General features: G+C 38.4%; 1 protein-coding gene across 2 annotated transcripts in view; it reads left to right on the plus strand.

The window, feature by feature from the left end:
• Positions 1–2,157: 2,157 nt before the first annotated feature.
• Positions 2,158–14,640, plus strand: part of LOC310733674 (uncharacterized protein C1orf21 homolog) — a 42,510-nt gene continuing 30,027 nt past the window's right edge. Inside the window, exons 1-2 of one of the 2 annotated variants that reach the window (XM_083555105.1) lie at positions 2,239–2,290; positions 14,573–14,640. The exon at positions 14,573–14,640 is cut by the window's right edge and continues 18 nt beyond it. The gene's annotated coding sequence lies outside the window, so the exon portion shown is untranslated. Of the gene's footprint in view, positions 2,291–14,572 lie in introns of both variants that reach the window. The other variant, XM_083555104.1, reaches the window with a different exon arrangement.

The following is a 14,640-nucleotide window of genomic DNA, read 5'->3' on the forward strand; positions in this document are numbered from 1 at the left end:
GTTAAGGCTCTGGGTGATTGATTGGAAGGTTGGGGGTTTGAACCCCAGAACCACCAAGCTGCTGCTCTTGGGCCCTTAAACAAGGCCCCTAACCCTCAGTGCTCCAGGAGGGCTGTTTTATGGCTGACCTTGTGCTCTCACACCAGATGTTCTTCTTTAAAGCAAGTTGGAGGCACACAATTGTATCAGATCTCTTTGGATGCCCTAGCATTACATTATCCTTTCCTGAATTAGGAGACCCAAAGCTGGCTTTATGAAGATATGAGTCGGAGTGGAAGATCTCCAGCAAAAGAGCTATTAACATAAATTGAATGTGAATGCTGACTGTACCCCAGGCCTCCTCACCTGACCTACATCAATTCCTGACTTTACTAACACCCTTTAGTTAAATGAATCTCCAAAAATCTAAACGAGCATCTTCCCAGAAGAATGCAGGTTATTATAGCAGCAAATGTAGACTAAATGTGGAAAGGGATGTTCCAAAAGCACATATGAATCTTATGGTCATGTGTCCACAAACTTTGTTCATATAATGTCCCCTTTACATGATACTTTGATATATTCGCGACCCATCATTATTAAAATTCGAATATTTATAATTAGGATCTTTTGGCTGCGTTCACACGTGACCCCAAGTCGCTTTATTACAAAGTCATCAGGAGGCGTTCCTACTACTCGTTGCCATAGTAACTGTACTCAGGTAGTGTTGCAAATTGCATTTCGTGTTGGACAACAGCTCACGTGTCGGTTCACGTGTAAATGTTTAGCGTTTAGCGTAAGACACGCCCACATCCTAGTCTCGGTGTTGCTCCTGTCTTACTGATAGAACCTCCTGCCCATGTGAATGCAAATTGTAGTTATTCAGCCTTTCTGCTTGCGTACCTGATATCAATAATTATTATAAATTGATCGCTATAATTGACAAATTTGTTGTCAATTATAGCGATATATTTATTATAATTATTGATATCAGGTAAACAAGCTGCAAAACCGCTATTAACGGCTGAGAAAAAAGAACAAAAACGACCTATTTAATGCAATTTAGTAATTTGTAAACAAAAAAAAATCGATTGTTGTTTTTGGCTTTTCAATCATGATTATAAGCAACGCCCCCTTTATAACATCACGGACTGTGATTGGTTGGCTGTTAGCCCTCGTTCTAAATGACTTCCGGGTTTTCCAGCTGAATAAGAAAGCTCAGCCGAAAATCTGATTGTTGCCAGATTGTGCGTTTGTAAACCTATTCATATGTTTTGATATCAGAGTCAGGTTTTATTTGACAAGTGTTTTGACACACACAAGGAATTTGGTTTTAGCTGTTAGTGACTCTCAAAGTACAGACATAAATAACACTATACATTTAGCTTGGACTATAAAAGACAATACAGACAATGTGAAACAATATAGACAGTATGAGTATGGGTGGTGTTTAATCCAGGTTGTCTTTTTTAATCCATAAATTTAAAATGGCAAAAAAAGTATATATATATATATATATATATATATATATATATATATATATATATATATATATATATATATATATATATACATTTAAATAAATAAATACTTTGTATTTTGGTACATATCCAAAATACTCAATATCAGAGGTGTCCAAGATAAAAAAAAAAGGCATTTTATTATAAAAGAAAAATCCTTTTGTTACTCAAACAAAATATGAATGTATTTTTATTCAAGAAAAAAAAAACCCATCTCTTTATTATGAAAACATGACATTTGTAGGAGATCTCCTACAAAATAAACACCTTATTAGCATAAGAACACCATGTTGTTCATAAGAGACTTTAGTATTACTAGCAAATGTCTAATTTTAAAGAGAAAAACATCTGGTTACTAAAAAAGAACAATCAGAATCAGTCCTCTTTATTAATAAGTATTATGGGTTACATGTACAAGCAATTTGTCAATGTGTGCTGGTGTAAACACATTAAAAACCTTAAAATAAAAACCGAATCAAGTAATAAATAATAATAAAGACTATGCAGTGCAAATGTTTATATAGAGAAAAGAGCTCTTTCTTGCAAAGAAATCATATTTTTGATAACAAAATGCAGATAGATCTTATTTTTAAAAATCAGAACTATCCGAATTTGGTGTAAAAGGAATCGGTTAATATGTGAAGAGGATCAGGCAACCCTGAGTGTGAGCGCTGATGGTGTGGGAGAGGAGGAGAGGAGAGGAGGAGGAGGAGGAGAAAAAGGAGGAGAGCACCAGTGTTGAGTTTGAGTTTGGAGCTCAGGACGTTCACATGCGGTTTCGCGTCTATGAAGTAAGTGCTGGACTTTGATTGATTTTGATTTGATTTATTAAGAGCTTTTTTTTTTTCCTGGTGCGCATGTTGTAAAGAGGATGTTTACCTCTGGCTTTCTGAACCGTTCCTGGTCTTATTCTGATGGGTCTCCATTGGTGCTGATTGGACCCCGGTGCGCACGAGCGCAGTACCCGGCTTCAAATGTCTGGATTGCATTTATCTATCCATCGATCTATCGATCTGTCTGTTTATTTATTTATTTATGCATACATGCATAGATGATTGGATTCCTGACGCTCCACATGATGTCCTGTATACAGTACAGAGAGACAGTGTGCGCGTGGAGACACACAGAGTACAATGTATCCTGTGTGTACCCTCTATGTCGCTTACACACAGCGTACGTACACGTGTGTGTGTGTGTGTGTGTGTGTGTGTGTGTGTGTGTGTGTGTATATATATATAATGAATTTATGCCTTTTGGTGCCGACAAATCCAAACAACGCGTATTATTATTATTATTATTATTGTTGTTGTTGTTGTTGTTGTTGTTGTTGTTTATTATGATTATTTTTGTATTTTATTATTATTGATCTGGTTGATATTTTAATGATTATAGTTCAATATGTATTTATTTATTATGCATGATGCATGAACATGAATTCCCTCGCTGCTCATTGGCCACTCGCGTTTGCATACTAATGAGGCATGTCTGCAAGCGTCAAGCTGAGAACTTCACTGTCTGCCTGCTTCTCTGATCTGCTCCAGCTCTTTATTCTTCAGTAAATTCTAAATTCCGTAATCTCGTCCCTGATTCTGTCTGTCCGTCTGGATGTCCTGTCTTCCGGCAGCAGCTGGGCGCCTCTTCCGATCTCATCTCATCTCATCTCATCTCATTTCAGTGCCCTGGTCATATTTTCTTTTACACATGCTTGTGTGCATGCGTGTGTGTGTGTGTGTGTGTATGTGTGTGTGTGTGTGTGTGTGTGTTTGACGATTAATGACCTCATTTGTGTTTGCAAGGTTATGATGCAGTATCATGATGACATCATGCATGCAGGAGGTTCCCATAGTTACAGTGTGGGAGGTTCCTGTCATTGTGGAATCTTATTATTATTTTTTATGTATTGTGCCATTACACAATACTGTGTGTGTGTGTACGTGTGTGCGTGAGACAGAAACAGGAAGTGAAAGACCGAGAGGGACTGCCACCGCAGTCCTATTTTGACTCTGCTGACTCGGAGGTTAGACAGAGGTGGCTTTATACCACATACATACACTTGGGAGACACGATGGCAGAACAGTCCAGTCCTCTCGACTCCTCTCGACTCCTCTTGACTCCTCTCCTGTGAGGAATGTGCTGAAGCTTTGATATTCAGTCATGCAATATTGCTTAAGTGGACTCTAGTGTTGTGGGAAAGTTGCCAGAGCATGCTAAAAGTCTGTTTGTTTGTTTTTTTATGACTATAATCATTAAAACAGTAATTAAAGTCCAGATGTTTATTACAATGTAAATGTATAATAATGAGCAGAGATTATCTTTCTGTCAGGTGAAAGTTACGGTGTGAGTAACAAAACAATTACAAATGAGTCAGTGGGTGTTGGAAAGGATTATTGTGGTTTTTTTTTAATCCATTTTAGTTTAACTAAGTAAAAATTCCCCACCCAGAAAATTAAAAAGTCCCAAAAATCTATTTAAAAAAATGACTCATCAAATAATGAATTTAGTTTTTATTGCTTTTAAAAAGTTTAACATTCTACCAATTCTTATCTAAAAACAAAAAAGAAACAGGAAAGCAAAAATGTTTTTGAATACATTAATTACAAGTGTTGTAATGATGCTTTTTTATTGATTAATAATTACTACTTATTTAAACTTTTTTAAGTTTATTGTTTTAGCAGGACCAGAAAACCTGCTGAGTAATAATATTAATATTAATAATAATAATAATAATAATAATAGTAATAATAATAAATAATGCAACAATAAATTTACATTAACATCTTTGAGAATTTTTTATTTTAGACAAGTCACATTTTTATCTTTTTTATTTTAAATATAATTTTTGCTTGATGAAGGTGAAAACCCACAACTCTTTTTCTTTCCAATGTTTGTTGGCTTGCTAGCTTGCAAAAAAGCAAGATTTAATTTTCTTATGAATTAATATTTTAAAAAAGATGATAAAATTACCAATGGTTAAGCTTGTTAGGTTGCTAGCTGGGCAACTGACAGCCCAATGGTTAAAAATGTTGGACTTCTGTAAGAAAAAGTTCAAAACGAGTTCAAATCCCATCACCGCTAAGCTTCCACGGCTGGGCCCTTGAACAAGGCCCTTACCCTTCATTTGTTCGGTTGTATAAATGAGAGAATTGTCAGTTGCTCTGGATAAGGGTGTCTGCCAGATGCCATAAATCTTATTTTATCTAAATTTTTTTTATTGCTAGCATGTACAACGCCCAGAAAACTAGCTAGCATCATAAGTTCATTTCCTGCTACACGTAAAGTGAGCTAAAAATGTGAATAATCTAAATATGTAAATACTGAAATACACTGAATTATACAGAGCTAGCTAGTTTATAGCTTAGTGGTTAAGGCCCTGGGTCACTGATCAGATGGTTCAAGCCCCAGCACATTGCGTCCCTATTTGCTGTTAATGTTAATGTTCAATAGGGGTTGAGTTGAGAACTCTGTAGCAGGTGATTTTTCCACCACGATTGATGTAAAGGAGATGTTCATGGAGCTGGTTGTGCGCACAGGGGTATTGTCATGCTGGAACAGGTTTGGGTCTCGTAGTTTAAGTGAAGGGAAAATGTAATGCTCCAGCATCCAAAGACGTTCTATACAATTGTGTGCCTTCAACTTTGAGGTAAAAGTTTGGGGAAGAACCACATATATCTGGAACCGACAGCTTTCCCAGTACTTTTGTCCATATAGTATATCGGTCAAATACAGTGTAGACTTTGAACTGTGATTAGTCATTTTGACATGAACGCTGTACCTCTGAAGCTGTAAAGCGAAGGTTGAACCTTTGTTTTTGTTTTTTTAGTCGCAGTTTTCTGAAACCATGAGATTACTTGTGTTATTTCCCTGAGGATTATATTACTTAGGAAACTCTCTTCCTATAACCATCTTGGCCTGCAATCATTCAGAGTTCTAATTTGTAAATATTTCATCGCCCCGAGTGCATATTTATCATTTCGCAATTTTTCCTCAGTCCCCGATGCGCCATCTCGTTTGCATAGCCTGACTGTTATTGTAGCACTGTTCATTAGCACTGTTTATCCGCTTATTTACCTTCTGCAGTTATGTCATTTTTATGCAGATTGCTTATTGTGCCGTTTTCCCCGGAGAACAGCGAGCAGCCGGTCAGGAGGAACTGCAGATGCTACACGTCGACGACGGATGGCGGAGAAGGGAGGCTTTTTAGAGTAGCGGCGCCGGGGTCAAGCGTGCACCCGTTACCTGTTTTGAATTAGAAATCGAATAGGCGGGATAAGGTTATTGTGGGCGATTTGGAGAAACGTCACTAACCCTGGCGTTCGGTTGTGTGGAGGTGGCGTAACCCGGCATTGTTTATGGGCTTTTTATTCATATTCGGCCCGTTTATGTAAACAGGGCAGTTCCAGTATACGGTTTGTTATTTTGGAAGAATTTAAAGACTGATTCACTTTCCAATGGGTGGATAAATAAAATCGTCTTTATTATTCAGTGTGCTGAAAATGACGAGTGCTAGTGCTATAAAACGGTCGGTAATCTGGTCTGATCTTATTGTGACGTGTTTATTTTTGGCTTTCGAGTCCCGTTTCCGCCCCTGTTTCAGCATGTCAACTGAATGTTTCCAGCTGTTTTTTCAAGTTCATAGTTAGTTTGCTTACAATGTTTATGGCACTTATGCTATTTACATTTACACTTATCGCATTTTGGCAGATGTCCTCATTTAAACAACTGAACAGTTGAGAGTTAAGGGTCTTGCTCAAGGGCCCACAGTGGCAGTTTGGTGGTTCAGGGATTTGAACTTACAACCTTCCGATCAGAATTCCAACATCTTAACCACTGAGTTATAACAACTAATCCCTATCCTCCTTTGTCTTAATGGTTGTGGCTCAACTAGCTCCCTAGATTGTCAATCAGTATATCATGTGCACTTATGAACACTGCCAAAGACTTGGCTCTTTAAGGATGGATTTGGACTGTAATTAATATCAAGTCTACTAAAATGTCTCAGAGCTACAGGTTGCATTTAATTGCCCATCACTGCACACTCCACCATTTTTTTTGTCATTTTCAGTAAGGTTTTTTTGTGCACATTGTTCCAGTGCACTGGAAGGATTTTGCGATGAGACAATTTTGAGAAAACGACTGATTGAGACACAGCCTGTGTTTCCTCTTGTGTATTGTTGGTTTATGATTTCTGTTTCTCGGTTTCTTTGACACTTTCCTGATTCTTTCCTGATGTTGTTTGTTGTTGCCTACCTGTGCGTTGAACCCTAGCTCTGTATTACGATTGTGTTATTTGTAAGCTCTCAATGAACTCGGTTGTTCTCTATATCTCTGATAATCCAGTATGGTTAGCTGTTAACTTTTTATGTAAATAAGTTTCCATTGGAGAGACGAGCGAACTAGGGCCCGAGGGCCAACGTTGGCTCATGGTGATCGTAGACCATGCTGTGTACGGGAGATGGAAATTACCTTTACCAAAGATCATGATCTCTAATTTAAATAAAAATGTTTCTGTTTTATTTTAAGCAACAAAAAATTTAAATTGGAATCAAATATAGAGAATATAAATGACTTTAAAGGATGCTGGTACTGCATGCTTTGTGAAACTTAACTAATTATGGCGATATCAAGGCAGTGGCATTCAGACAAGAGGATAGAAGGCAATATTTGTCCTCGTTAAGTAACAAATCAGCTTCAGCTTTCAACATTTACTTTTATGCAACATTTACATTCACTTTGATTTTTGGCCCTTCATAGGTAAAAGTTTTCCCACTTCTACTCCTTTGTGTTTGCACCTTCAACGAATTGTTTCTCCAGAAATGTGCTTATAACCTTCGTGTAACATCTCAGATAAAATGTGCTATTGTGGTTATGTATTATATACAGTATTCCTCTGTCATGGTCTTAATCTTCTTCTCTTTCTTTCGGCTCCTCCCATTAGGGGTCGTCACAGCGGATCATCCGTCTCCATACCTCTCTGTCCTCTACATCTGCCTCTTTCACCCCAACCACCTGCATGTCTTCCCTCACCACATCTATAAACCTCCTCCTTGGTCTTCCTCTTTTCCTCCTTCCTGGCGGCTTCATCCTCAGCATTCTCCTACCGATATACACCATGTCCCTCCTCTGCACATGTCCAAACCATCTCAATCTCACCTCCCTCACCTTGTCTCCAAAACGTCCTACATCCGTCCTTCAGGCTCTTCTCCACCTGCTCCCTACTCTCGCCACAAATAACAATATCTTCTGTCATGACCTGAATAATCCAGCTAAAAGAGTTAGAAAAATTAATTGGTAGAAAAAAGCAGATTTTTTAATATATTTTTTTTATTTAAAAATATCTTTGTGTTAATATCACACACATTAATAAAACTGCAAACCACAAGTTGGCCGAAGTGAAACGTCATTACATTACAGTCATTATATAAACGTAAAGGGGCAATTCTTGGCCGCCAAGTTTGAGACGACTAGCATGTTTCATGCACAGGATGATAAATAGCTCCATGAGGTGTATAAATCACTTGCTAATGTTGACTTATTAGCTTGCTAAGTAAATAGCTGGGATGGTGTCAAGTATTATTGATAACTAGCATGTTTGCCTATTTTATTATAAAAAGGTTTTTACAAATATATATTAATTCATTCGCATTAATTCCCTGTTTAAACAGAATCATCTGTGAAAGGAAGAGACTTCATGAGTACTAGATTTAACATTAACGCTTTAATTTAAATTAACATTAGCATTAGCGCTTTCATTTAAATGTCAACACTTCTGCTATTGACATTTTAAAATGTACAGCTCTTTCTTTAGTACAGTTATATAACAGTGTCAAAACGAGTGAAGTGACTGCTCATCTCTTCCAGTTCGTGTTGGTCATCGCCACACCCTCAAACAGCTGCTGGGAAACGTACACACTTTGCCGATCAGCCGTCTCTCGGGAGGATCGAAAACGCGATTCATGTGCGCTGACCTCAGACCGTTCGTTTAACTAAACGCTTTGGATGAAAGTAAAATGTTTCTGTTTCTCTCACACGTTAGGGAGTTTATTTTTAGTTGGACTAATCTAATTTGGTTTGTGTCTGAAGTGATTTGATTTGCTCACAAATGATCACACTGAGCTGGGGTGGGGGGGTATTAAATTGAATTTACATTAATTAATACTCAAATTAGTATTAATAGGTAATAAGGTTAACTAGTGGGTCAACCATAACAAGCATTAGAGTAACTTCCCAAAAAAACATTAGAATGAAGTGGTCTAACCTAAAAACCTAACCGTCAAACTAGCATTATTTTAATCAGACTAACTACCAAACCAGCATTATTAAGTAAAAAGGATAACCCACAAACTAACCAGCAATAAAGAGGCAAACCTAAAAACTAGCATTGAAGTAACAGGCTAACTCAAAAACCAGCGTTAAAGTAAACAGGCTTACTTAAAAACCAGCATTAAAGTAAAAGGCTAACTCAAAAACCACCGTTAAAGTAAACAGGCTAACTCAAAAACCACCGTTAAAGTAAACAGGCTAATTAAAAAACCACCGTTAAAGTAAACAGGCTAATTAAAAAACCACCGTTAAAGTACACAGGCTAACTCAAAAACCACCGTTAAAGTAAACAGGCTAATTAAAAAACCACCGTTAAAGTAAACAGGCTAATTAAAAAACCACCGTTAAAGTACACAGGCTAACTCAAAAACCACCGTTAAAGTAAACAGGCTAATTAAAAAACCACCGTTAAAGTAAACAGGCTAATTAAAAAACCACCGTTAAAGTACACAGGCTAACTCAAAAACCACCGTTAAAGTACACAGGCTAACTCAAAAACCACCGTTAAAGTAAATAGGCTAACTCAAAAACCACCGTTAAAGTAAACAGGCTAACTAAAAAACCAGCATTAAAGTAAACAGGCTAATTAAAAAACCACCGTTAAAGTAAACAGGCTAACTCAAAAACCACCGTTAAAGTAAACAGGCTAACTTAAAAAACAAGCATTGAAGTAAACAGGCTAATTAAAAAACCACCGTTAAAGTAAACAGGCTAACTCAAAAACCACTGTTAAAGTAAACAGGCTAACTTAAAAAACCAGCATTAAAGTAAACAGGCTGAATTAAAAAACCACCGTTAAAGTAAACAGGCTAACTCAAAAACCACTGTTAAAGTAAACAGGCTAACTTAATAAACCACCGGTTAAGTAAACAGGCTAACTCAAAAACCACCGTTAAAGTAAACAGGCTAACTTAAAAAACAGCATTAAATAAACAGATGACACCAAAACCAACATTGCAGTAAACATGCTAGCCGGACATATTATGTTAAATTATTAATATTATTACAATTAACCTTTAACTCACAAAGTAGCATATTTTAAACATATTTATTATTATATTAATGACTGTATTATTACAGGAAACATGGCTGCCTAAATTATAATATGAGACAGAGAGTCAGGTAGACAGACAGAGAGACAGACAGATGAAGGAAAGAATGAAAGACGGTGAAAAAGAAATATACAAAAAGAGCGGGAAAAAGGAGTGAGAGAGCGAGAGAGAGCGAGAGAGAGCGAGAGAAAGAGAGAGAGAGAGAGAGAGAGAGAGAGAGAGAGAGAGAGAGTGGAAAAAAGAGTGAGAAAGACAAACATAGAAAGTAAAAGAACAAGAGAAAGACAGACAGATAGACAGCCAGACAGAGAGTAAGAAATAAGGAAAACTGAGTGGGACAAACAGAGAAAATTGAAAGGGTGACAGACAGACAGACAAAAAGTGTGAGAGAAAGAGTGAGGAAAAAATGTTAGAGAGACAGAGAATGTGAAAGAGTGAGAAACAGAAAGAGAGAAATATAATAGTAAGAGACAGACAGACAGACAGAGTGGCAGAGAATTTAGAATTATATATTTCCATCTTCATCGTAAGATTTAAAACCAGACACAGGAATGTAAATAATGTTGAATCTGTCCACTGTGTGTGTGTGTGTGTGTGTGTGTGTGTGTGTGTGTCCAGACAGGAAATGAGGAGGATAAACAATTATCCTGCTGCAGGCTCCCAATTTAATGCTTTGAGATAGTGGGTTTCTATTAGGAAATGGAATACTGTGTGAATAGAGGAGAGGAGTGTCGTCTTTACAACGATGGATTTTAGAGAAAAAAGCAGAACTGGTGCTTGTTGTTCGAGTGTGTTTTTTCCTCCGTGTGTTTATAGTCAGCATAGGATAAGTGTAGCAGAAAAACCACTGAAAATACACTGAAAAGGCATTATGAGTGGTGAAGTGAATAACTTTGATTATCTCCTCATCATGGCACCTGTTGGTGAGTCTGGTATTTTAGGCAGCAAGTAAAAATATTGTCCTCAAAGTTGACGTGTTAGAAGCAGGAAAAATGGGCAAATGTAAGGAGCGAGTTTGACAAGGGCCATATTGTGACGTCTAGACGTCTGGGTCAGAGCATCTCCAAAACTGCAGCTCTTGTGAGATGTTCCTGGTCTGCAGTGGTCAGTATCTATCAAAAGTGTCTCAAGGAAGGAACAGTGGTGAACCTGCGACAGGGTCGTGGACTGCCCGAGGCTCAGTGGTGCACGTGGGAAGTGAAGGCAGACAGACGAGCTCCTGTAGCTGAAACTGCTGAAGAAGTTAAAGCTGTTGATGTTTGACAGGCAGCAAAAGGGGACCAACACAATATTATGCAGGTGGTCATAATGTTATGCCTGATTAGTTTATATACACACTATATGGACAAAAGTATTGGGACACCTGCCTTTTTCATCCATATGTGGTTCAGTTTATTTGGGCTGTTATGGTATGCACCTCAATCTGAATATGTGTGTGTGAGTGTGTGTGTGTGTGTGTGTGTGTGTGTGTGTATGTGTGATTGTGAGTAAAAGAGAGAGAACATGCTTCTAGTAATCACAGAGGAAGTTACAGAGGAACATAACTTCACCTCCATTGTTTTTTAAACGTATTGACTAGTACACCATTGTTTCCACGCCTAATTACTGCAGTACGTTTTTTTCCACACACACACACGGTCCCACATTAAACATACCAACTCCTTCATATAATGCGGAAGTATCATAGGAGGTGATGATTTTTTGGCTGACCACACACACACACACACACACACACACACACACATATACACACACACACACACACACACATATGAGCCTGACAGGAGCAGCATGAGTCAGTTGCTGCTGCCTGAGGTCAAGAATAGTGAACCACATTCTCACACACACACACACACACACACACACACACACACACACACACACACACACACACACACACACACACCTATAAAAGTGAGCCAAGTTGGAAGCATACACAGGCAGGTCAGTTGCCCACACACACACAAATACACACACAACCCCACCCAGTAGCCACATTCTCTTGTTTTAACACACACACACACACACACACACACACACACACACACACACACACACACACACACACACACACACACACACACATTTACAACTGAGCCAACTTGGAAGCTTACAGAGCCAGGTCAAATGCCCTCATACACACACACACACATATATATATATATATATATATATATATATATATATATATATATATATATATATATATATATATATATATATATATATATATATATCAGGCAGGCAGGAACAAGATATATACATACACACACACACACACACACACACACACACACACACACACACACACACAATTCCACCCAGTAGCCACATTCTTCTACTCTGAAACACACACACACACACACACACACACACACCACTATTTCTCTTTTTTGCTCACAGGCAATACACTGTCTAATTGTCAACTGTATACAAACATATGCAAACATATCAGACACTATACACACACACACACACACACACACACACACACACACACACACACACACACACACACACATATTCATATAGCCAGAGACAACAAATTTCGACATTCCAGAGTGCTCACAAACAGTTACACAGTCAGATTTAATGTGTTTACACACTGGCACAGTTGAGACAAGTTCACACACACCCAGATATGCAAGGCCAAGCTTCCTGCCCTGACACACACGCAGACACACACGCACACACAACTCTTTAATATACACTGACAGTATTTCTTAATGACATCATGGCTTTGGTGAACCTCAGCACTGCTGCTCCTCAGATAGAGCTCTCATTTAGTGTGTGGGCGTGTGGGTGTGTATGTGTGTGTGTGTGTGTGTGTGTGTGTGTGTATATGTTGTCTTTGGCAAACAAACCCGATCCGTTGCTCACTGCTTTTATGTCATTTGAATATGTGAAGCAGCTGAGGATTGAATATTGTGCAATTTACAGATTTTAAGTGAAGTATGAATTAATTCAACTTTTTAGAAATTTCCCCACTGTGGGGTGAATAAAGGTACATCTTATTTTATTTATATTTCTTAAAAAATATATTGCACAGAGGCCACACCTCCTTCACTGTGAATAACTAATACAGAGGCCACACCTCCTTCACTGTGAATAACTAATACAGAGGCCACACCTCTTTCACTGTGACTAACTAATACAGAGGCCACACCTCCTTCATTGTGAATAACTAATACAGATGCCACACCTCCTTCAATGTGAATAACTAATACAGAGGCCACACCTCCTTCACTGTGAATAACTAATACAGAGGCCACACCTCCTTCATTGTGAATAACTAATACAGAGGCCACACCTCTTTCACTGTGAATAACTAATACAGAGGCCACACCTCTTTCACTGTGAATAACTAATACAGAGGCCACACCTCCTTCATTGTGAATAACTAATACAGAGGCCACACCTTCTTTACTGTAAATAACTAATACAGAGGCCACACCTCCTTTACTGTGAATAACTTATACAGAGGCCACACCTCCTTCATTGTGAATAACTAATACAGAGGCCACACCTCTTTCACTGTGAATAACTAATACAGAGGCCACACCTCCTTCATTGTGAATAACTAATACAGAGGCCACACCTTCTTTACTGTAAATAACTAATACAGAGGCCACACCTCCTTTACTGTGAATAACTAATACAGAGGCCACACCTCCTTCATTGTGAATAACTAATACAGAGGCCACACCTCCTTCATTGTGAATAACTAATACAGAGGCCACATTTCTTTCACTGTGAATAACTAATACAGAGGCCACACCTCTTTCACTGTGAATAACTAATACAGAGGCCACACCTCCTTCACTGTGAATAACTAATACAGAGGCCACACCTCTTTCACTGTGAATAACTAATACAGAGGCCACACCTCTTTCACTGTGAATAACTAATACAGAGGCCACACCTCCTTCATTGTGAATAACTAATACAGAGGCCACACCTCCTTCATTGTGAATAACTAATACAGAGGCCACACCTCTTTCACTGTGAATAACTAATACAGAGGCCACACCTCCTTCTTTGTATATAACTAATACAGAGGCCACACCTCCCTCATTGTGAATAACTAATACAGAGGCCACACCTTCTTTACTGTAAATAACTAATACAGAGGCCACACCTCCTTTGCTATAATTGAAACGTACAAAGGCCACACCTCCTTTAATGTGGAGGAAGGATGTGATGGTGAAAGAAGGGAAAGAGGGCTGGAATATAGCATTGGGAAGAGAGAGAGAGTGTAAATGACAGGGAGAGAAAGTGAAAAAAGAGAAGTATGAGGAGGTTGATGAAGGGAAGGAAAGATGGCCAAAATAAAGGCGGTTATAGTGAAAGTGAACACAAGACAGAGAAGATAAAAAGAGGGATAGAATGGAGAGATAGGAAAGAGAAATGAGAGGATGGAAGGAGAAGTGAAAAAAGTAGAAAAGGGTAAGAGATCAGGCAGGCAGGAACAAGATATACGAAAGAAAAAGAGAAAAGAATGACAGAGGGAGAAAAAGAAAAGAAAGCAGACGTAATGGAGACGCGACCGTTAAGAGTGTTGTAACAGTGTTTATATCCTTGAGTGCACACTTACGTAATGGGTGTGTGTGTGTATGTGTGTGTGTGTGTGTGTGTGTGTGTGTGTGTGTGTGTGTGTGTGTGTGTGTGTGTGTGTGTGTGTGTGTGTGTGTGTGTTGGCAGGCGTGCAGGATTTGTCAGGTTGATGAAGTGTGTAAAGCAGAGAGAAGGGAAGAGGGAGGGGGACTTCT

Source organism: Silurus aristotelis (genome assembly GCF_946808225.1).
Source record: "Silurus aristotelis genome assembly, chromosome: 11".
Taxonomy (NCBI): domain Eukaryota; kingdom Metazoa; phylum Chordata; class Actinopteri; order Siluriformes; family Siluridae; genus Silurus; species Silurus aristotelis.